We start from the raw sequence: 23,434 nt of genomic DNA, 5'->3' as shown, positions 1-23,434 counted from the left end.
GAGAAAGAGAGAAAGAGAAAGAAAAAGAAAGAAAGAGAGAGAGAGAGAGAGAGAGAGAGAGAGAGAGAGAGAGAGAGAGAGAAAGAAAGAAAGAAAGAAAGAAAGAAAAAGAAAGAAAGAAAGAAAGAAAGAAAGAAAACTCCTCCAAAGGGGTCAAGTGGGAGACTCTTGAGGGCCCCGCGGTATCCTCCCAACTTGCCCCATTGTCAGCACCTCTTAAATTAATTGGGCGATGCGTATTTTTTTTTGCGGGGATGAATAATGCGCCCCCAAATCTTGGCCAGCTTTCCAAAGCAGGAGGGGCGGCGGCGGTGGAGAAGGAGGAGGAGAAGAAGCCGCCGAGCAGGTTTGCTGGAACAAAGGGAAATAAATCTGTATGCAAACGCTCACCTCCAGCTTCGTCTTAAAGGCGAACGGTTCAGACGTTGGGGGCCTCCTAGGAAGGGGGGGGGGAGGTAGGAAAGGGGGGGGGGGAGTCTGACTTCTGCATTTCCCCAAACGCTTCAAGGAAGCTCCTCATGCGTAAAAGGAACGTTCAGAAAAGGGTGGGCGATGAGGTCAGCCCTTTCCCTTCTCCCCCTCCCCACCAAACCGGGGCAGATGAAATGGGGAAGGCTACTCCCCAGTGGTGGGGGGGAAGGTAAGGGGCGGTGGAGGGGCGGGGGGGGGAAGGGAGCCTTTTCCCACGTGCGTCGACCCGGGGGAAAATTCATAATTGGATGAAAAGGCAGCTCCGTCTAGTGGGTAACGGTGGGCAAAGCCCCCCTTGGGAGCCATTGTCCCTCCTTCTCTTTTGTGCCGTGGATCAAACTCCCTGAAATACCTCATTGCGTCTGTTTTTTGGGGGGGGGGGGAGGGAGGGGGTCGTTGTGGTGTCCCCTCCGTTGGAGCTCATTAAGCGCGGAGGGGGGGGCGTCCTTGGGGAAAGAACAAGTCTAGGGTTTTGTTTTGTTTTGTTTTGCTTTTTGTTTTAAACTTTGATCTGAAGAAGCCGGAGAAGAAAAGGTCGGAAATTGCCACAGACCGCAGGAGAGGTTTGATTAGCTGGTCCCAATTGATAAAATTTTCTGCTTGGGTTGGAAAGAATTGGCCCTTCGGAAGCGCGTGGAACACAACAGAGAGAATAGGAATAGCCAGCTTCTTTGCCCTTGTTGTGTTGGCAGGTTGCCATTGCGGTTCTACACAGCCTGGCTGGCTCAGGCCAAATGAACCTTGAACCCTGACCAGTTGGGAGGCTGGAGAAGGAAGAGGAGAGACAGGAACCAAGAAATGAAAAAAAGGGAGAAAACACACACACAGCTGGAAATTCAACATTGGTTGGTGGTTTTTTGTTTTTTTGTTTTATTTAATACAGTCCCTCTTTTCAGCTGAGCTTAACCTTTGGCTACAAGTAGTCCTCGGACTTACGACCACAATTGAGCCCGGAATTTATGTTGCTAAGTGAGAAATGCGTTAAGGGAATTTTGCCCCGTTTTATGACTTGGCCACTTTGGTTAAGCAAATCCCTGTGTGATTATTAAGCGAATAACATGGTTGTTAATTTGAATCTGGCTTCCTCCTTGACTCTGATTGTTGGAAGGTCGCAAAAGGGGATCATGTGACCCTGGGGCACTGCAACCGTCATAAATATGAGTCAGTTGTCATGTATCCGACCATGGGGATACTGCAGTGGTCATATGTGTGAAAAGTGATCATAAGCCACTTTTTTTCAGTGTGCTGCTGTAACTTTGCTTGGTCATTAAGCAAGCTGTTTTAAGTTGAGGACTAGATCTTATGGGAGGAGCAAGCAGAAGAAACAGCTGTAGCCACCAGGGAGATGGAGAAGGACAAAGCTCGGAAGCTCAGGACTCAGAGTAAGATAAACGATGCAGGAGGGCAAAGCCGAAGCTAGCAATTGAAGGATGAGAAGGCCCAGCAAGTACAGAGACACGCTAAGGCAGTGGTTCTCAACCTGTGGGTCGGGACCCCATTTGGGGTCGAACGACCATTTCACGGGGGTCGCCAAACAACGCAGTCCGCCATTTTTTTCCCCTTTTCCTTAGCTGTGCTACTCCCTTTAATTCTATTGGCTTTTGAAAGCCAATAGAAGAGACTCTCTTGAATAGAGTCTCATTCTATTGGCTTTCAAAAGCCAATAGGAATTGTCCAGGCTGTCTCTGCCCTGCTGAGCCCGCCAAAAGTCCCATTCTGCAAACGGTGCTGCACCCGTTGAGTAGTTCTCGACTTACGACTGGTTGAGTAGTCCTCGACTTACGACCGGTTGGGGGTCGCGGCATTAAAAAGGTTGAGAACCACTGCGCTAAGGTTTCTGTCCTTTTGGACTGAAGCTTTGGTCGGGGATATGATGAACGTGGCTGACGAACTAGTACAGGGCTCTCCAAATTTGGCAAGTTTTAAGACTTGCGGACATCAGCTCCCAGAATTCCCCAGCCAGCTGAGGAACTCTGGGAATTGAAGTCCACACGTCTTAACATTGCCAGGTTTGGCGACCCCTGAACTAGAAGAACTGATTAGAAAAGTAGGGTGGATGGATTCCAGGAGATGACTGGAGCTCATGAGTACTCAGCAGAAGCCGGATGGCAAAAACAGTGCAGGGGGCATCATCCCTCCCCCCTCCCCACATGACCATTTCAAAGGAATGTCCTTGAAAAAGGTGGAATTAATACTAAAGTCAGGTTAAGTTGATGAGCATTTGTTCATTGACTCACACAACTTATTGTCTTCAGTTTTGGTAGGCTAAGATGATCCAATTCTCTGCTTTCTGCACATCTCCTTCACATCTCCAGAAAACACTGTGATCTCTCTTAAATCCTACCCCTCTTTCATGGCTGCCATAGCCTCACACAGCTTCCATTAATCTCTCTCCCCTTGTGTCCTTAAATTTGAGGTATGGTCCAAATCTATCAAAACTTGCTCATCTGTAGGAGATGACCAGGCAGAGACCTAAGTCCAGCCCACCTTAATTCCCTTTCTGTTCTTAACATCTGCTAACTCAGTAGTTCTCAACCTGTGGGTTGGGACCCCATTTGGGGTCGAACGACCATTTCACGGGGGGTCGCCAAACAACGCAGTCCACCATTTCCACCCCTTTTCCTTAGCTGTGCTCCTCCCTTTTATTCTATTGGCTTTTGAAAGCCAATAGAATTAGACTCTCTTGAATAGAGTCTAATTCTATTGGCTTTCAAAAGCCAATAGGAATTGTCCAGACTGTCTCTGCCCTGCTGAGCCCGCCAAAAGTCCCAGTCTGCAAACGGTGTTGCACCAGTTGAGTAGTCCTCGACTTACGACTGGTTGGGGGTCGCGGCATTAAAAAGGTTGAGAACCACTGTGCTAACTTCCCTTGACCGTTAGTAGCTCAGATTCTTGTAGAGAGCTTAAGCTTAAAATAAATCTTTAGACACACATTTGAACTGCAGGGATCTCCTGATTTCTCTGGTTCTTGAGTTCATCTTTGAATAGTAGGAAGATAGTTCTCCAACACTGGCATGCATTCTGAACCTACGTTTTTGGAAAAGTATGGTGTTTTTTGAGGCCTTAACACTTCTGCTATCTTGGTGTTCTCTGGCAAATAGAATAGAATAGAACACTGATGGTGAATCTTTTAGAGACCAAGTGCCCAAACTGCAAACCAAAACCCACTTATTTATCGCCGGGTGCCAGGTGGGACGTGGCCCATTGGGTGGGTGTGGCTGTGGTGGTCATGGCAGACTGGGTGGGTGTGGCCAAAGTGGGCATGGTCACCTTGATGTTGCTCATGGAGAGGGATGCCCGTGGGCAGGGTTGGGGGAGGTTTGGAGGAGATCCAGGGGGTCTCTGGCAGGTGGGGCGGTGGGCAGGAGGCTCATCCTGCAGAGTGAGTCGAGGCAAAGCAGGGTGGGGATACCATTGCCACGGGGCAAGGTGAGGCAGGGCCTGGGGAAGCTGCTGCCTGACACCATCAGACCCTGCACACAAAAGCCAGCAAGCGCATGGGGGCTGATGGTGTCTGTCAGCAGCCATAGCCTGCCCGCTCCTCAACCAGCGCACTCTGGGGCTCCACAGCCCACCACCAGCAGTTCAGAGAAGCCACCTCTGAGCTGGACAGCTGGCTGACAGCTGAGGAGGTGATGCACTGGGTCGTGCCCGGGAAAGGAGAGCATGTGAGGCCAGGAGGGATGGGATGGGATGGGATGGGACGGGGGAGGGAAACCAGCCATGCTGGGATGCATCCGGCCACGTGGGACCTCGGGCGGCTGGTTGAAGAGGGACAGTTGCCATCTCCGGGGCATGGCACGGGTGCCCACAAAGAGGACTCTGAGTGCCACCTCTGGCATGCGTGCCGTAGGTTCACCACCACTGGAATAGAATATTTTTATTGTCATTGTGTTTCTCACAACAAAATTAAGTGCTGTCCACAGTACACACGAGTAAGAATCACAAGTATAAATGTAATTATAGACACAAATCCTTCACATTATATTCAAATGAGGTTGATTGACCTGCCATTAGAGAGAGAGAGAAAGAGAGAGAGAGAGGTTGTGTTACCTCTGGTGCCCTGTACTTTTTGTGTTATAGCTCTCTCTCTCTCTCTCTCTCTCTCTCTCTCTCTCTCTCTCTCTGTGTGTGTGTTTGTGTGAGTATCTATGTTTCTACATGCATGTTAATTGCCAGGAGAATGTTTGCAACAAGCTGGATGGAACCACTTTTACATCAGTAACGTTCACACCACTTTTCCGCAGTTCCTTCAGACTCTCCTTTCACCAAGTCTGTGGGTGTTTGTGTGTCTACATACACTTAACGATTCTGGTAGGAACTTTTGCGAGAGCATCCTGTCGCATTGTGGAGTGAAAAAGTGATTTCCTGTGATAGGGAGGGATTTTGCAGGAGGAAGTGTGTGGCACAGGGCCAGATCAAAGGTGCTAATCAGTTTTGTGTATATTCATATTGCAGGAAGTTCCCTGGATTGTGTTTTGACAGATTAAACTGTAGGTGGAGGAGACCTTGCCCCAGCGCAGGTTGGGAGAGGGAGAAAGCTTTGAAAATGAGTGAACGTGCAGATAGCACATTTCAGATTAGAGCCGTTGCTCAGATTTGGTATTTATTTCCTAAAAGAACAAGGGAAATGGGCTATTTTGGCAGCTTGAATGGACTGAACATATTTTGTGTTGTTTCTTTCATTGTCTGTATCGCTTTCCTAGGTTAGGGTGGCTTGGTGGGTTGAGTTCAGTTGGGGTTAAAGAGGGAGAAAATTGTAAAAGAGAAGCATATTAAATTACTGAAAATGGAAACATTCTCTCTATATCTCTATCTCTACCTCTACCTTTGCTTCTGTCTCTGTCTGTCTGTCTGTCTGTCTGTCTGTCTGTCTGTCTATCTATCTATCTATCTATCTATCTATCTATCTATCTATCTATCTATCTATCTATCTATCTATCTCTACTTTTCAAGGTTTGGAAGCCCTGTCCTGCTTAGATCTCCTTAATAAGAAGCACCTGCCTTTTCCCTGGCAATTATAGAATATTTCTTCAAAATTTTATTTTCCTCAGCTGTGCACAATGTACATCATTTGCAAACAAAAGGACTTGCCCCATAACATAATTGTGTCAAAATTCCACGAATCCTGGCAAACTTTCAGAAACATTTCTGAAAAAGATGCTTGAACACATGTCCCCCAAATCGTTTTTGTGCCCTATTTGCAACATTTCCCCAAAAAATAAAAATGGACACAAACAAATTCGGGCCTATGTTTGTGAAGTTGAGCCACCAATGTAGTTGTAAAAAGCCAAGGGAGAATTGCAGCTTCCTGGAATTGTGAATGTGAACCAGTGGGGGGCAGGACATGCTAACCATTAGAATAAATAAATAAGTGAAAAAATAAATAAATAAAAGACTGTGTTATTTTTTCACAGATCCACCAGGAGGATATCTAAGCCTGCTTTCTTTCAGAAGAGTGCCTGAAAAGGTTGGATTTGAATTTTATCTTGCCTTGTGGGAGAAAAAAAGGTTAGAAAATGTATTTTTATTTGAATTTGCTTTATATATATATATATATATATATATATGTATGTATGTATGTATGTATGTATGTATGTATGTATGTATGTGTGTATATGTGTGTCTATATATATATATATATATATAGAAAAGTTTTATAAAAATTACAGTATACACCCCAAAACCCTCCCAACCTAAACCCCCCCTCTCCCTCCCCCACTTCCCAGAGCTGAGTACAGGGTTAAAAATATAATAATCAAACTCTAACTAACATTAACCAACTATATAAATAACCAAGTCCATAATGTGCTTTAACTCGTTTTTAAAATATATATTGAGTTCCAGTTTTCACCTCAGATCCTTCAGATTAATTTAGGCAAGATAGGTAAATTCAGACAGCTTGAAAAATCTTTCTTTTTTGGCCTAGCTAGAAAGGAGAATGAGATTTTTGTAAAAAGAAAAAAAAAAAAGAAAACCAGAGGAAAACAAAATACATATTTCCATCCATATTATTCCCCTGTGCCTTCACTTTGCTAAACACCTAATTCCCACAGCATTGTCTTATGTCTAAGGATATTTACCCGGATAGTAGGGCTGTATTGTTGTTATCCTTCTCATCTTTCCTATTACCTCTCCTACTGGTATCTTACGATTTATCACTTTGTTATTTGTATGTACACGGAGAACTTATGCATTGGAGACAAATTCCTTTTGTGTCCAATCATACTTGGCCAATAAAGAGCTATTCTATTCTGTTCTGTTCTGTTCTATCCTTGCTTCAACTCACCTCTAAGTATCAATTTCCTACATAGTACTCCTGTAATAATTCATCTCTAAATGGAGCAATGTTACCCTTGGTGGTTACCATACTTACTTTAACTCATAGCCTAACCTACCTTATAAGGCTGTTGTGAAAATAAAGCCACTTCATTCACAATGCGGCACCCGTGGATATAACCCTGTCCCTTGACATTTATTCCCAACGGATACAAAAAGCTTCTTTGGTGTAGCTTTTCTGCTTCTTTTCTATCTGATCATCCTGAACAGATTGGACAACCATTTGTCTGAAATGGTAGAGGGGTTGGACTAGAAGACCTCCAAGGCCCCTTCCAAATTTGTTCTGTTTTGTTCTGAATTTTTGCTGCCGAATTTGGTTACTCTAAGCCAGCATTTCTCAACCTCGGTCACTTTAAGGCAGGTGGACTTCACGGCTGGCTGGGGAATTCTGGGAGTTGAAGTCCACTTGTCTTAAAGTGTCCGAGGTTGAGAAACGCTGGTCTAAAGGGATCCAGTGAATCCTCTTGAGTCAGTCACTATGCATAAATGAATCATCTGTTCACACTCTCACACAATCAGCAATGCTATGTGCGTCCGCACTTTGTCCATTGTGCGTCCTTGTGATTTTAGTATTCCTAAACACGTCCCTTGTTCTCTCGCTTATGCTCAACCAAGTAATGCCACCGTTTTTGCTCCATCAGCGTTTTTCTCGAAGAGCTGGCGGCGGGGGGGGGGGTGTTGTTTTGTATTCTGGCTGCCACCCTTTCCCAGTTTGTTCCCGTTGGGGCTGGGAACAGCTGACTGTGTCTGCTGAAAGCTGATTGGCTTGGAGAAGCCCTGACTGGAAGATTAGGCTGGGTGGAGATTTGACAGAGGAGAGAGAGCTGAGGATTTGAGCCAATCCATCCCTGCTCCGCACAAAACTGATCTGACCTTTTGGCTGCAGCTAACAAAGGAAAACGAAATTGCCCAAAGGATGTCTTACAGAATAACAGAGTTGGAAGAGACCCCTCCTCAAGCAGGAAACCCTATACCATTCCAGACAAGTGACTGTCCAGGCTCTTCTTAAAAACCTCCAATGTTGGAACACCCACAATCTCTGGAGGCAAGTTGTTCAGAATAACAGAATAACTGAGTTGGAAGGGACCTCGGAGGTCTTCTAGTCCAACCCCCTGCTCAAGCAGGAGACTCACTACCATTTCAGAGAAATGGCTGTCCAATCTCTTCTTAAAAACCTACAGTGTTGGAGCACCCACAACTTCTAGAGGCAAGTCGTTCCACTGGCTAATTGTTCTCAATCTCGGGAAATTCTTCCTCAGTTCTAGGTCCGTGGTGGCGAACCTATGGCCCGCGTGCCACAGGTGGCACTCAGAGCCCTCTCTGTGGGCACGCGCGCCATTGCCCCAGTCCTAGGCCTTCAGCTGGGTTTTATAAAACCTTTTTGCTTTAGGCCTCTGCCGCCGTGTGCAAAAAAAAAAAAAGGTTCAATCAATCAATCAATCTCAACTTCTCGTGGGAAAAAAAAAGATCTCACAAAGTTGGAATCGATGGAACTTTTTAGTCCCACCCAGTCTGCCGTTACCACGGCAGCCACGCCCACCCAATTGGCCATGCCCACCCATCACCCAATGATACATGTGGGTTTCGGGTTGCAGTTTGGGCACTCGGTCTCTAAAAGGTCTGCCATCTTCTAGGTTGCTTCTCTCCTTGATTCCTTGCCACCCGTTGCTTCTTGTCCTGCCTTCTGGTGCTTTGGAGAATAGGTTGGCCAAATCAGGGTTTATGGACTCCTGCAGCAAGGTCGAAGAGAGTCCTTCACATTCTCCCCACCATCTTTAGCTGTTTTCACCCCTGTTTTACTTCTAACTTATGAAATTCAACCATGATAGACGATGCTCTTTGCGCTTGGATATTTTCTTGCAGACATTTCATGATCCAACTAGGTAACCCCGTCAGTGCTAGAAGGAGGGGGACAGACAAAAGGAGTAGTTTGCCACTCCCTTTCAAGCACTAAGGATGTTACCTAATTGGGTAATGAAACATCTGTGAGAAAACAACGGAGCTCAGAGAGCATCAAAGACCCCACAGTTCAACCCTGAACCAATCCTGAATGATAAATGTTCTCTTCTATGCAATGATGTGTACACACATATTAATACTTTAGGTCAGTGGTTCTCAACCTGTGGGTCGGGACCCCATTTGGGGTCGAACGACCATTTCACGGGGGTCGCCAAACAAGGCTGTCCGCCATTTTTTCCCCCTTTTCTTTGGCCACGCCCCTGGCACCCGGTGATGTATAAGTGGTTGGGGGTCACCACAACATGGGGAACTGTATTATGGGGTCGTGGCATTAGAAAGATTGAGAACCACTGCTTTAGGTACATTGTAAAATGCTCCAAGGAGGATGCCAAAATTTCCAGAGACATCCACCTCCTCTACCAGCAACCTCCATCTTCTGCATCTGATAAAAATTCCAAAGGAAGGAAGGAAGGAAGGAAGGAAGGAAGGAAGGAGGAACATTAGTTGTGGCAATGTCATCGATGCTTCTTCTTTCCCTCCCCTGAATGCAAAATCAATTCTCTATGGATATCACAAATGAGGGATGTGTCTTTCTTTCTGGGTCTTTTTTCCCCTTCAGCCCAAAGAAAAGGCAGAGAGATTGATCCTAGAGTACAAGGGAGGATCTTTCCTCCTCTCCCTAACCTAGAAAAGGGTCTCTTAGAGGACTTAAAAAGAGAAAGTGTGTGTGTGTGTGGGGGGAATCTGAAGGATGGGAAGGAATGAAATTGGTGACCTTGGACAGCTATCTCCCTGGCACTGACACAGATTCAAGTTCAGCTGGTGGGCTTTGGAGAAGGCCAGAATGCCTGCCTGAACTGAATCTTGGAATGAATAACATCAGGCTTAATTCTGGACTGATGACACCTCTTCATCTTCCTGTTTTTCATTTTTTTTCTCTCCTTGTTTTTTTGCCATCACCCATCTGGTTCTCCCACCTCAATAGTCTCCTCCTCCTCCTCCTCCACTCCCCTCCCTCCTCCTCCTCCTCCTCCTCCTCCTCCTCTCTTTCACATACTTTAGCTCCTTTCTTTCATCTCCGGAATGACCTAAAATGACCTTTTGCTGAGCTTTAGACGTGACTCAACTGATAATAGTGAATACTTTGGGGCCCCTAAGTGTTGGGAAGTCTGAGCACGTAATGGAGGGGGGGGCGAGTGTGTGAGTGAGACAGAGGACAAGAGATGAAGCCTTTGTGAGCATATTTGTACGTATGTGAGCTTTCTAAAGTTTATAGATATACAAGGAGAGACAAAGAGATGAAGCAAGCACGCAGCAGATTGTAAACAGTTGGATGTTTTGTGCAAGTGAGCACCACGCAATACTTTTATTCCATTTGTATGAAAGGTTGTTCTTAGAAAACTCAGTTTTGGGGAAACAAAAAGAAATTTATGGCCAACAAAAGAGTGGTGGGTGATGGGTGGGAAGATACATAGGATGTTTCTCCTCAACTAAGCATTTTTCCTGGCACAATCAGCTGTATTTTTTTTTAAAAAAGAATGAATTTAAAGAAATCTGCCCATCATCAAAATCTCAATAGACATGCATTATTATTATTATTATTATTATTATTATTACTACTACTACTACTACTACTACTACTACTACTACTACTACTGTGATTGTATTAGTTTATTTATTATCTCTAGATTCTGCCTTTTCTCTGAGGAGTGCAAAGTGATCTGGGTATAGCATCCCCATGTTTATATTCACAACAATCTTGTGAGGTTTAGCAGGAAGTGAAGCAAGGCTACAGCCTGTTTCTTTCTGCTTCTTTAATTTCCTGGTCCAGTAATTTCTTTGACCCAAGGAGCCTTTGAGCTGACAGTCCCAACAATGCAAATTGTCCCTTTCCATTAAAGAAAAAGTACTGCAAAGATACCTATGAGAATCAGGTAGGGCAAGATGATAAAATTAACTAACTAACTAACTAACTAACTAACTAACTAACTAACTAACTAACTAACTAACATGAGATAAACAATCTAGCTTTGAAGTGGGATTAAATGTGGTATAATAAATACGGTTTGCCAAGATTAAGTGACCTAGTTTGCTTTCGAGATACCTTGTAGAATCTACTGGTGTCAATTCTGATTCTTGATTCAGTCTATCAAAATATTCAAGGTGGCCCTTTATTAGCAAACATGGACTCTGACACTTTCCAAATTGTCTTACCTTTCGCCTTATTTTTGGAATGATTTCAGATGTTACGGATTCTTTGTTACGCATTGTCCATAGTAAAGGAGTCCTCCAGCCTCTCATAATTTTGCCTCTTTCCTGCATTTGCAATGCACAGCAGACACAATACCTGCATTCATGCAATGTCATATCAAGTCAATACAGAACATCACACCCCTGAAGAAAGGTTCAGGGTCCCCCTGTTATTAATTGCCTGGTTTTTTCAGATCTTCCTTTCTAGAGGTATCTTCCCAAGGTGAAAGATAAGATGTATGTTATTGCTTTAAACTTTGAAGTAGAGTGAAGGTTGTACAGTATATTGTATATTCCCAATCTTACTGAGCCGATAACTGCCTATAGTTCCCAGTAAATGCTAGCTCGTGACCAGTGAATTTATCTAAATATTGTCACATCTTTGCAAAGTTCACAAATCCAAAGGAAGCTTGTAGGCTAGGATTGAAAACTCCCACCCTCTTGAACAAGGATCTCCAAACTTGGTAACTTTAAGATGTGGCTGGCTGAGGAATTCTGTGAGTTGAAGTCCACACGTCTTCAAGTTGCCAAGTTTGGAGACCCCTGCTCTTGACAATCTGTTTTTCAATTCCACAAAGGCAAAATGAACAAGGTCTTTCTAAGCAATCAAGCACTATACAGTCAGGTTGTTGAGATGCTTTAAAATCTGGTTGCTCCCATATAGTGGTAGAGAAGGAAGGCAACCTACAATTTTGAAAACTCTAGGTCAGGGGTGTCAAACTCAATTTCATTGAGGGTTGCATCAGCATTGCGGTTGTCCTCGGGGGAGGTGTGTGGCCAGGGTGGGTGCGGCCTACTGGGTGAGTGTGGCCAGTTCTACATCATTCGCGTCAAGGGTGCCTGTGGGTGGCTGGGCAGGAGTAAGACAGATCTGAGGGTCTCTGGCAGAAGGGGGTGGGACCGCCAAGTCATGGTCCATTTCTTCATTCCTCACAAAGGGTGACACCTCCCCATCGTGCACCCAGGGGGCGGGGCCGACGCGGCAGGGGCCGGTTCCTCGCTGTTTCCAGACAGCCTTGTGGAGCTAAAACTGAATGCGTTTCAGCATAGATGGCCACTACAAAATTGTACATTGGCTCCCAGCCGGCCTGGACCAGGGCCAAGGCAGTGGGGCCGTTCCCTCACTGTTTCCAAGATGGCTTTGCGGGCCACATGAAACCACTTCGCGGGCCGCATCCGGGCCCCAGGCCTTGTGTTTGACATGTCTGTTCTAGGTCTTTCGGAATCATTTGTCTTTCCAGAATGTGGCTACTTTGTAAGCCTCTTCACCTACATTGCCCAATAGTCAATTGTAAAAAACACAAATTCGTCTGCCTTCATTTTGTGATGACTAAATTTCATTCCTGTCTCCTTTCTTGAGCATCTTCTTTACAAATGCATTTATTGGTGGAGACTTGTGAAGAGAATGCTGGATGGAGTTCACTGGTGGCATTGCAAAGTCCAGTAAGAACTGGGCACCCAACCTTGCTCCCAGGATCCTTTGTGGTAGAAACCCTTCAGATCAGGGTGTCTCTTCCCAATGCTGGCTGGGGAATTCTGGAAGTTCAAGTCCACAAGTCTTAAAGTTGCCAAAATTGATGCCTCTACTTTAGACCATTTGTTGTCTCTGTTCTCCAGTTTGTCTCTTTGCATGAAAGAAGAGGCATCAGAAGGTGGTCCACATAGGACCGACCTAGATGACAGCAATAGGAAAGAACTTATCCAGAAATGCTGGAACAGTCAAAATAACTGCCTTTCTTCCTAAAATGGAAAATTCTGGGAGTTGAAGTCCACAAGTCTTAATGTTGCCAAGGTAGGACACCCCTGGTTTAAACTATGGTTGGATACCCACTCCCAGCCAAGACCAAAGTTGATGCCTTAAGGTAGGAACCCAGTTTGTAACTTTAAATTATCAAGTTGCCTTCCAGCTAGCTATCTCAATGCAAGATCCACAAGGCATTTATTTTATATACATTTTGTACCTCTTAGTGGATTTTTAACTGGCAACATGATCTGAACTCTAATCAAGGTTTGTAGGGTTGAACAACCTGGAATTGACTCCAGTAATGGTCAGGCAGTTCAACAAAGTCAGGACAGAAGGACAGAGCCTGTTATAACAACATTCATCAAGCCATGGATTGTCCCAACCAATGAAGGGAAATTAACTCTTAACATCCACTGCAATAATTCATGCAAGTCATTGCCATGAACTTTACTTTGCAGCTTACCTTCACCCAGACAGGTTCCCGGGTATCTTGTCTCACCTCCTCTTTGGGCACAAAAAAGCAAGGCCAAGCACACCTCATTCCTTCAACTCTTGCAATAATATTTATCGAGACAATAAAAGCAGAGCTTCTCAATGGGTTGGCTTGCTTCCATGTGTTTTCTTGGCCCCCTTCTTTCCACCCCCCTTTCTTCTTCCCAGTCTGGAATGGCCTTAGCCTTATTTATATTTGACAGAAAAGCCTTCATATTTGGCAAATTTTCCTTACGGCTTATGCAAGCCATTCCTTGGAGCTGAGTAATCCTCAGATTTAGGTCCTCCTGGGGGAAACAAATGTTGCAAATAAGAGCAAACTTGGCCGGGTGGGGAGACAAGGGGAAAGGCAATATATTATATTCACATATTCATATATATTTTCTCCCGCGTAAAATTGGAAGTGTCTTGGCGACGTTTTGACGAAGTCCCATTCGTCATCTTCAGGCTGGTGTTTTCAGCTTCGTGCCTATATATATATATATATATATATATATATATATATATATATATATATATATATATATATATATATATCCATCCTATATCTATAGGATTTAGCCACCCAAACATCTCTTTTATTGAACTGATTTGCAGGTTGCAACTGCCCTGCTTCCCCTGACCTATGAGGGCTGGTTTGGTATATATATGTCCTATATATATCCTATATATATATAGGATTTAGCCACCCAAACATCTCTTTTAATGAATTGATTTGCAGGTTGCAACTGACCTGCTTCCCCTGACCTATGAGGGCTGGTTTGGTGGAGGTGGAGGTACCTGTCTCCTGGATCTGAGCTCTCTCCTGAATTCAGCTGCATTCTCAGCTGTGGAAGGAGCAGGAGAGCAGTGGGTTTTCCTCAGCATGACTGCTGGAGGGAAGGGAAATGCTTGCTATTCATTGAATGAGGCGGATCGGCAGAGTTCAGATCTCTGCTTGGCCCCTGCGCCAGCCTCTTCCCTGCTGTCTGTCAAGACGGGGTCCGAACCTGCTCCAGGATCCTGGATTTACTTTGCAAAGTTGGAAGGACCGTCTGAATTGGGTGTTTTCTTTTTTGCAGTGCCAGAAAGAGGCTGGAAGCCCTATCTAAGCTCTTCGTAGAGGCAGATTTTTTTTTTTTTTTTTTGCCGATGAGCGAGCAAGAAAGTGGAGTGGAAGGGAATGGAGACCGCTCAGGTCAGTATTAAATTCTCCTTCAGTGGAGACTGAAAGTTTTTAAAAGGGATCACGATTCAGCCTTTAGATTTTTATTAATCCTTTCAAGGGGGAAAGGCTTTCCTGCTTTGCTTTTCTTACTTGATCAGAGAGGGCTTTGTGTTCTGGGCAGTTGTTTACGAAGCAGGTTACCATACTGTAGGAAGGACACGTGATAGAAAAATGTTTCACTGACTTTCTTTAAACAATTGCAGATGAAAGAAGGAAAGAAAAAAAAGAGAACGAGAGAAAGAGAGGGGAGGGAGGAGGGAGCTTAGAAGATTTATTTCAGTTGGTCGAGAAAAATTGTTCAGAAATGGATTGATTCCCTCCTGGCACTCTGCATTTAACGTTCCTTCTTTAGCCTTGATTGATCTAGTAAAGTTTTGGAAAGTTGCTGAGAAACTTAATTGAAGTTGTGCCTGATGTGAATGCAGATGTTTGGGAGACTCCCGAGCTGAACTGCTATTCCTTTCTTATCGCATATTGTCTTGCTAAGCAGAAAGTCAGAGCTAGTAATTCTTTCTCCCTATTAAAATGTTCGTTGAATAGCGCCTGGATCGTTTCAATCTGTATTCGAAGTCATGTTGTGAATTTCAAAGAGGCTGCAGTCGTGGGGGCGAGGGGGTGTGGGAAAGATTACTTCTGGGCAAATTAAGTCGCCTGAAAGAGACCCGTTAGGAGTAGAAGGATAAACTTGATTTGTGGTCAAAGACCAGCTGCCAGTTACACATTACACATAATCAGGCAGACAATCGAAAGGAAGTGAAGAGAGAATAACATTCTCAGAGCGTTAAACCACACATAATAATCTTAGGATAACTTCAAAATGAGAAAGAGAGAGGAGAAATAAAAACAACCCCATCATAATCTCAAGCAGTAAGAGCTACAGAAGAAAACGGGGCAATCCTTGAGATTTCTGAAGACTAGCTGGTAAATGTCTCTGGAGATTCTCCGTCATCCAGGTCACAGTTGTCCCAAAGGTGCTTTTTCAAGAAGCAACTGGACTTCCTTTGAAGATGTTTCGCTTCGCATCCAAGAAGCTTCTTCAGCAGAAGAAAAGCAAAAAAGTCCAGTTGCCTCTTGAAAAAGCATCTTTGGGAGCAGTTGGTAAGAGGACTGTGCTCTTCTTATCTGGCCTACTAAGGGAGTGGGGTGAAACAGGCACCTTTGAAGCCACGTAGAAAATGTAGTAAGGGTCTCAAGTTCAAATGGACACAAAGGTTTTTGCATTGGGAGTGTTTTTGTGTCTCCCTCGGAGGGCAGAACACGAAATCTCTCTTCCTCCCGAAAGGGTCTCCAGTGAGACAAGCACAAGGTCATAATCCAATAATTGGTTGGTTGAAAGATCTTCCAGAGAGGCCACCACCAAAACAGGTAGAGAAGAGGAGTCTACTTAGGTATTTTTGTTGACCTGGGTCCAATACTTGTTGCCCTAGCTTCGTTTTAACTCTCTCAAAGCCAAGTGAGATCAAATACTGAAAGTCCACATCGTTATCACTTCTTTTTGATGCTTTTCTTCCTTGGTATGTTGAGGGCTTTCTATGATTCTCCGGCAGCTGTGTGGTTTTTTTTTTTTTTTGATATTGTATATATTTTTGTTCTTTATATGGTGAGCCACCTAGAGTCATATCCTTGAGATGGGCAGACATATATACATGGAATAAATAAATAAAAATAAATAAGAGGACACAAATGCTATCAAAAAGAATTGAGGAGGCATAGTTGTCCTATAACAGGGTGTCGATGTCTTTAGCAAAGTGTTTCTCAACCTCACCGACTTTAAGATGTGTGGACTTTTCAGTTCTCAGAATCTCCTAGCTAGCAGTTTGTTATCGTAAGTTAATGATAATGATAATGTTAATGTTAATGATAATGATAATGATATTGATAATGATAATAATAAAGTTGGAAGGGACTTTGGAGGTCTTCTAGTCCAATCCCCTGCTCAGGCAGGAAACCCTATACCATTTTGGACAAATGGCTGTCCAGTCTCTTCTTAAAAACTTCCAGGGTTGGAGCATTCACCGATTCTGGAGGGAAGACATTCCACAGATTAATTGTTCTAACTGTCAGGAAGTTTCTCCTTAGTTCTAGGTTGCTTCTCTCCTTGGTTAGTTTCCATCCATTGCTTCTTGTCCTGCCTTGTGATGGCCAGTAAACCAGATGGCTTTAACAGGGGATTGGATAAATTCATGGAGAATACAGCTGTAGCAAAACAATAGGCGAGGGAAAATGTCTCCACCTTCTGCTTCCAGAGTGGCCTTTCATTGGCTATCATGAGAAAATGCTGGAGCAGAGTAACCTTCAGGTGTTCAATGGGATAAGGATAATTTTGTCTGCTAATTTCATTGCATTATTGAGAGGAAGAAAAGGAGGAATATTTGCTTCTGTGAAAAAGTGTGTGGCTGTCGGGTACACAGAATCAAGGCCACATCTTAAGCTCCAGTTAGACTAAGTTGTTTCTCATGCCTTTAGACAGGAATCTAGTCAATTAACGGTCAGCACTAAATTTATGGAATTTAACAGGGTTTGATCTTGGACTGCTTGTGGGAAAGCAATGACTCTAGCTTGATTATTCTCCTAACTCCACCCCTAGGCTCTGCCTGTTCTTTTCCTATCCAGAAGAAGAAATGCTGTAATTGGTTGATGCACCATCTTGGTTTTAGCTCAAGGAAGAATTTTAGGAAGCCCCAGAAAAATCTCCCAAATTTGCTGTTGGTTTTGGTGGCAAACTGCTTTGAAAGTGATCTGTTTTATACTTTGGATTAAATGGCATCTACTTTAATCCCAATTTGCTGCATAAACTACAGGGGCTGGATTCACACTTCATGCTAAGCTAAAGCAATGAAATTGTATGGTAGCTGAGTGAAATGTGCAAATCTACCCCATGTTTCAATATTTTACATCTGGGATATGAAAAAGGGACGCATGAAAAATATTGAGGACGATACCCATTTAAGTATTTATGTGTGTTTATATTATATTGTTCCAGAATATTTTTGATTTGACTACTTGGGCCATGTTCATTCTCTAATCATTGTTTCAGAAGACTTGTCAACAACCTCACCAGAAACGCATCCACAATCTTTGTTATAAGATTAATGGGAGCCAATTTCCTTGACTGAAATAATTTGCACCAGAAGGACAAGAAGAGAATGACATGGGGAGCACAAGCTTCCATTTGGCTCAGCTTCTGTATTTTTACCAAATCATTTGCTTTTCCCAAATTCTCCATGCTAGAGCAAAATGGGATGGGTCACTGAATTTTCATGGGGCAAGTGAAGCCATCAACCAGCTTGACGGATAATTCCTAATGCCCATGAAACTTCCTTTTGTTGAGTTTGGTTCACAATATTGGTGAATAAAAAAACACGGGGCCCACAGTCTGGCTTATAAATACCAGCTAACTTCTCCTAAAGTGAATCTTGGAAGAAGCAACCTTACAGTAAATCTTATTATTTGCACAGAGTCCCTCTGAGAGGGAGCTAGGCGGATTCTAAATCAATCAGGCAGGCAAGCTGGAGGCCTCATTCTTCATCTGGATGCCAGTTCAAGAAATGCTTGAAGGGACCTTGAAGGTTTTCTAATCCAACTCCCTGTCCAAAACAGGAGTCATTATATCAACCTGGTTGTCCGGTCTTCTCTTGAAAACCTCCAGCGATGGAACATTGATTAGCAAATCCAGGAGGGAAGCTGTTCCATTGATTAATCATTTTCACTATTAGGACAATCCTCCTTATTTCCAGGCTGGGTCACCCTCTGACCAACTTCTACCCACTGCTTCTTGTCTTACCCTTTGGAGAATGGGTCGATCCCCTCTTCTCTGTTGATAGCCTTTCAGGTATTGGAAAACTGCTATTGTGTCAACCCCCTAGTAGTCCTTCTCTTTGTTAGATTAGGCCAGTGTTTCTCAACCTTGACCATTTTAAGGCATGTGGACTTCAACTCCCAGAATTCCACAGCCAGCATTGCTGGCTGTGGAATTCTGGGAGTTGAAGTCCACATGCCTTAAAATGGTCAAGGTTGAGAAACACTGGATTGGGCACATCTAGTTCCCTTAACTCTCCATAGGGAGTTCATCTCCCAACATTTTAATCCTTCCACTTCCAAAATCAAATGAAAAGGAAATACACCTCTAGTCCAGCCTTTTATTTTATGTGCTACTTATCCACCTGGAGAGCTTTGTTTTTCTTTTGCTATAGAGATGTCCACCATCATAGGAGTCCCACCTAACCTCCTCTTCTCTGAAGTGGGAAAGCCTACCAGCATTTTTTGCTATGCAAAATCACACCAACAATCTATTTTTGTAATCCAGCCATGATTCTTCCTGCTTCAGCTGTCTTTGGGCATTTCCCCATCCATTCTGGTCTAAAGGTTTACTTCCCTCCATGGTGTGACCTGAACCTCAGCCTAATTTATTTCTGGCATGGTGGCATGGCTTGGAAGCAAGTGTGGCAGTCCAAAAAGGGGAGGAGAAGCAATTACTTCAAGATGTGTAGGAAAAATCCCTAGGAAGACCTACTAGACCAGTGGTTCTCAACCTTTCTAATGCCGCGACCCCATAATACAGTTCCCCATGTTGTGGTGACCCCCAACCACTTATACATCACTGGGTGCCAGGGGCGTGGCCAAAGAAAAGGGAAAAAAATGGCGGACAGCCTTGTTTGGCGACCCCTGTGAAATGATTGTTCGACCCCAAATGGGGTCCCGACCCACAGGTTGAGAACCACTGTACTAGACTAGTGATGGCAAACCTTTTAGAGACCGAGTGCCAAACTGCAACCCAAAACCCACTTATTCATCATCGGGTGCCGGGTGGGTGTGGCCCATTAGGTGGGTGTGGCCCATTGGGTGGGTGTGGCCCATTGGGTGGGCGTGGCTGCGGTGGTAACTGCAGACTGGGTAGGACTAAAAAGTTCAATCAATCAATTCCAACTTTGCAAGATCGTTTTTTTCCTGCGAGAAGTTGAAATTGACTGATTGATTGAACCTTTTTTTTTTTGTACATGGTGGCGGAGGCCTAAAGCGAAAAGGTTTTATAAAACCCAGCTGAAGGCCTAGGACTGGGGCGATGGCGCACGTGCCCACAGAGAGGGCTCTGAGTGCCGCCTCTGGCACCCGTGCCATAGGTTCACTACCGGTGTACTAGACATTCCATCAACCAACCCCCTCCTCTCTCCCTCTTAAATATATGTCTATATTTAGCCAAGGTTTTTCTCTGCAACTGAAGCTACACAATGTCAACTCAAAATGAGCCGGAATTAAAAATGATTTTTATTTTTTACAAAAAAATAGCACCTGGGCTGCTCCAAAGTTTTCGTTTAGGACTTGAATATGACCCATGGCTGAAAATCTTGTGCATAATGGATGGATTATAGAGTAGTGTGCAGGAGATACAATCTAAACTGAACCTATCTAGCATTTTAACCTAACTGTGCTTTTGTTGAAGTTGAATAAAGTAGCAACCGAAGTAGAAGCCCCTTTCTTTACCCTTATATCTCTGCTAGCCTCATTAGAAGCCACAATACTGTTTGATCTTTACTGAGTGGTGTCCTTTTTTGTCAAGTTGGAGCATGAGGAGGTTCCTTAAGCAATATCTGGCAGCTTCAGTGGCCAGTGGCCTTTCTAGCAGTGGCAATGGTGTATTAATATGGTAGCAATAATGGCATTGGTGTTTAGTAACAACAAAGACTCTTGTTTAGATCTTAGAGACTGATGTATTTCTTAGTTCCCCTGCTCAAACAGGAGACCCTATAGCATTCTGAACAAATGGCTGTCCAGTCTCATCTTAAAAACCTCCAGGAATGGAGCCCCCGCAACTTCTGGAGGCAAATTCTTCCAGTGATTGATTGTTCTCACGGTCAGCAAATTTCTCCTTAGTTCTAGGTTGGTTCTCTTCTTCATTAGTTTCCATCCATTTGGAACAGAATTTCCCATTCTTCCTCTTTACTTTTGTCATTGCCTCTTGTTCCTTCTGCAACAGGATTTCAACGTATTGAAACTCAACTCTGAACAAAGCAGGATCCTAAAACTTTCAGTAGGGTCAAAGAATCATTTTTGAGTTGAGCCCAAAGAATGGGTAAATTCTGAATTATTTTAGTTGAAGCTTAAATAAATTCCCAGTAATACGTCTGACAGGGAAGAGAATATAATTTATGTTTCCCAACAGACAATTGTAATTTATGCAGTGGAAGTCTCCTAGGATGTGCTTCCTGGAGAAAGTTATTTAATAGCATATAAATTTGTTTAAAGTAATGTGAAAAAATGATTATGGGAAGACCTTTTAAAATATAAATCAACCTCAGCGTTATATTCATCTTGATCACATTTATCTTATGCCAGAGACTCAAAGAAATTCCTGATCGTCTGTCTAGAGTTTCTTTCATTTGTGTCAAAGTTAGAGATAAGTTTAAATTTACCAGATGAGAAGGCTTCCTGAGTTTCTTTATACTTAGATAAACAAAAGAATGATAAAACAACCTCAACCCTCCCAAACATTTTAAAACCATTACTGAGTCCCATGTCTAATTGATTACAATTAATGACCAATCAAGATACATATTCACATATTTCTCATAGTAGCCAAGCCAGATTATCAGTGAAACTTTCTGACTTATCTACAAAACATACAATTATTCTCATGAAGTGGCCACCTTTGCAATGAAGACTTAGAAATGGAATGCTTTATCTGATACAACTTCTTCAACTCTTAATAGATGTTGATCTCCTAATCCAGTGGTTCTCAACCTGTGGGTCGGGACCCCATTTGGGATTGAACGTCCATTTCACGGGGGTCGCCAAACAATGCAGTCTGCCATTTTTTCCCCCTTTTCCTTAGCTGTGCTATTCCCTTTTATTCTATTGGCTTTTGAAAGCCAATAGAATAGACTCTCTTGAATAGAGTCTAATTCTATTGGCTTTCAAAAGCCAATAGGAATTGTCCAGGCTGTCTCTGCCCTGCTGAGCCCGCCAAAAGTCCCATTCTGCAAACAGTGCTGCACCAATTGAGTAGTCCTCGACTTACGACCAGTTGGGGGTCACGGCATTAAAAAGATTGAGAACCACTGTACTAATCAAAAGTAAAATATCCGTTGCGTATCCCAATGTCTTGATGGATAAAAATGTGGGGGGGGGGTTTGGTTTGTGTTTGGCATAAATAGGGAAGTGGTTTGCCATGGTTTTGTTCTCGTTTTTTGTTTTTTTTAAAAGAAGTTGTTTCTATGTAGTTTGTTTAAATAAGAAACTTATGCTAATAAAAATATTTCTGGTTCTTAATGTTTTGTGTTGAAAAGAAACTCCATAAAGGATTGTTAATATTAAAAATGGTATACACAGAGAGCTGCAACGTATGATTTTTCATGTGATAAAATTCATGGTGAATGGCTTAGCTATACCAAGAAGGAAAGACTGGAACACAGTGAATTCTTGCAATATTTAACTGATCTTCTGGCAGAGTTCATTCCTGAAGTCTTAGAAGATCTTCCATGAAGAAAACAGAGCAGTCTTATTCCACTCGTCCTGGAATTCTAGCCACTTGTAAATTGGACCCAAACATAGTGGTCAGTTTATAAACAAATTTCTTTTGCATGTGAAATTTCAAGTATAAACCACTTGCAAGCTACTTAATGGCTGGTCAGTCTATAAACATTCTTCATTACAGCTAATTACAACTCAGAATTTATAAACACAAGAAATGGTTTTCTTCCCATCCCCAAGTCAAAGGATGATTGATTCCCAGTTCATTGGAAGGTGTGTCTATTTTATGTCTTCTTACTTGTGTGTACTGTATGTGAGTAAATGTGAAGACCAAGGAGGCAGCCTGTGTCTTCAACTACAGGTAGTCCTCAAGTTATGACCATAATTGAACCCCAAACCTCTTTTACTGTGAGACATTTGTTAAGCGAATTTTGCCCCGTTTTATGACATTTCTTAGCACAGTTGGTTAGTGAATCAATGCAGTTGTTCAGTTAGTAACACGGTTGTTAAGTGAATCTAGCTTCTTCATTGACCTTGCTTGTCAGAAGGTCACAAAATATCACAAGACCCTGGGACACTGCCACTGTCATAAATATGAATCAGTTGGGAAGCATTTGCCTTTTGATCACATGACTGTGGGGATGCTGCAACAGCCGTAAGTGTGAAAAATGGTCATACGTTAGTTTCATCAGTGCTGTTGTAATTTTGAATGGTTGCTAAATGAATGGTTGTAAGTCAAGGACTACCTGTACATGTTTATTTGAGTCTGGCTGGATTCACGGAGAGCAGTACACAGAAGAGTTGTAGACTCTTCCACCTGTTGGTATTCTTTGTCAACTCATGTATCCAAATAAAAGTCCAGGGTTATTTTCATTTCTGAAAAGCTCACTTTTTATTGAATACATGGCTTGGTAAAGGCGAAGTAAAACTAGCTCTAAAGTCCCAAGGCATCAGACCATAGCATATAACAATGATTTTCCCAGCCAACCCGCCCCCTCCCAGATGTCCACATAACTCATGTAAACAAATTGTCTTTGTTATGAGACCCATCTGCTATCTGCTTCACACCTGCTAGAATGTCCTTGAAAGGTTTCCATACTGACAACTCTCAGCAAGAGAGAGTAGAACTGGAGAGTTTTTGTTTCTCTAACTAACCCATTCGAAAGCAACACCTCCCCCCTAAAACATATAAAGAAGGGTTTCTGGAATTGGGTATGTTTAGTTTAATGAAGAGAAGGACGAGGGGTGACATGATGGCAGTCTTCCAATATCTCAGAGGCTGCCCCAAAGAACAGGGAGTCAAGCTATTCTCCAAAGCGCCTGAAGGTAGGACAAGAAGCAATGGATGGAAACTAATCAAGGAGAGAAGCAACCTGGAACTAAGGAGAAACTTGCTGACAGTGAGAACAATTAGCCAGTGGAACAATTTGCCTGCAGAAGTCATGGGTGCTCCATCACTGGAAGTTTTTAAGAAGAGACTGGACAGCCATTTGTCTGAAATGGTA

General features: G+C 43.3%; 1 long non-coding RNA gene across 2 annotated transcripts in view; it reads left to right on the top strand.

Moving 5' to 3' along the window:
- The first annotated feature begins 1,219 nt into the window (after positions 1–1,219).
- The window catches only part of LOC120317439, a 74,896-nt gene continuing 52,681 nt past the window's right edge, over positions 1,220–23,434 (top strand). The window contains exons 1-2 of one of the 2 annotated variants that reach the window (XR_005559233.1): positions 1,220–1,316; positions 5,889–5,982. This is a non-coding gene — a long non-coding RNA (uncharacterized LOC120317439). Of the gene's footprint in view, positions 1,317–5,888; positions 5,983–14,056; positions 14,433–23,434 lie in introns of those variants that run through there. The other variant, XR_005559232.1, reaches the window with a different exon arrangement.

The sequence above is a fragment of the Crotalus tigris genome, unplaced genomic scaffold, assembly GCF_016545835.1.
Source record: "Crotalus tigris isolate CLP2741 ecotype Arizona unplaced genomic scaffold, ASM1654583v1 scf7180000019649.48550810456:505611, whole genome shotgun sequence".
NCBI classification, from domain to species: domain Eukaryota; kingdom Metazoa; phylum Chordata; class Lepidosauria; order Squamata; family Viperidae; genus Crotalus; species Crotalus tigris.
The sequence above is the reverse complement of the archived record's forward strand: the minus strand, read 5'-3'. Positions and strand labels throughout refer to the sequence as shown.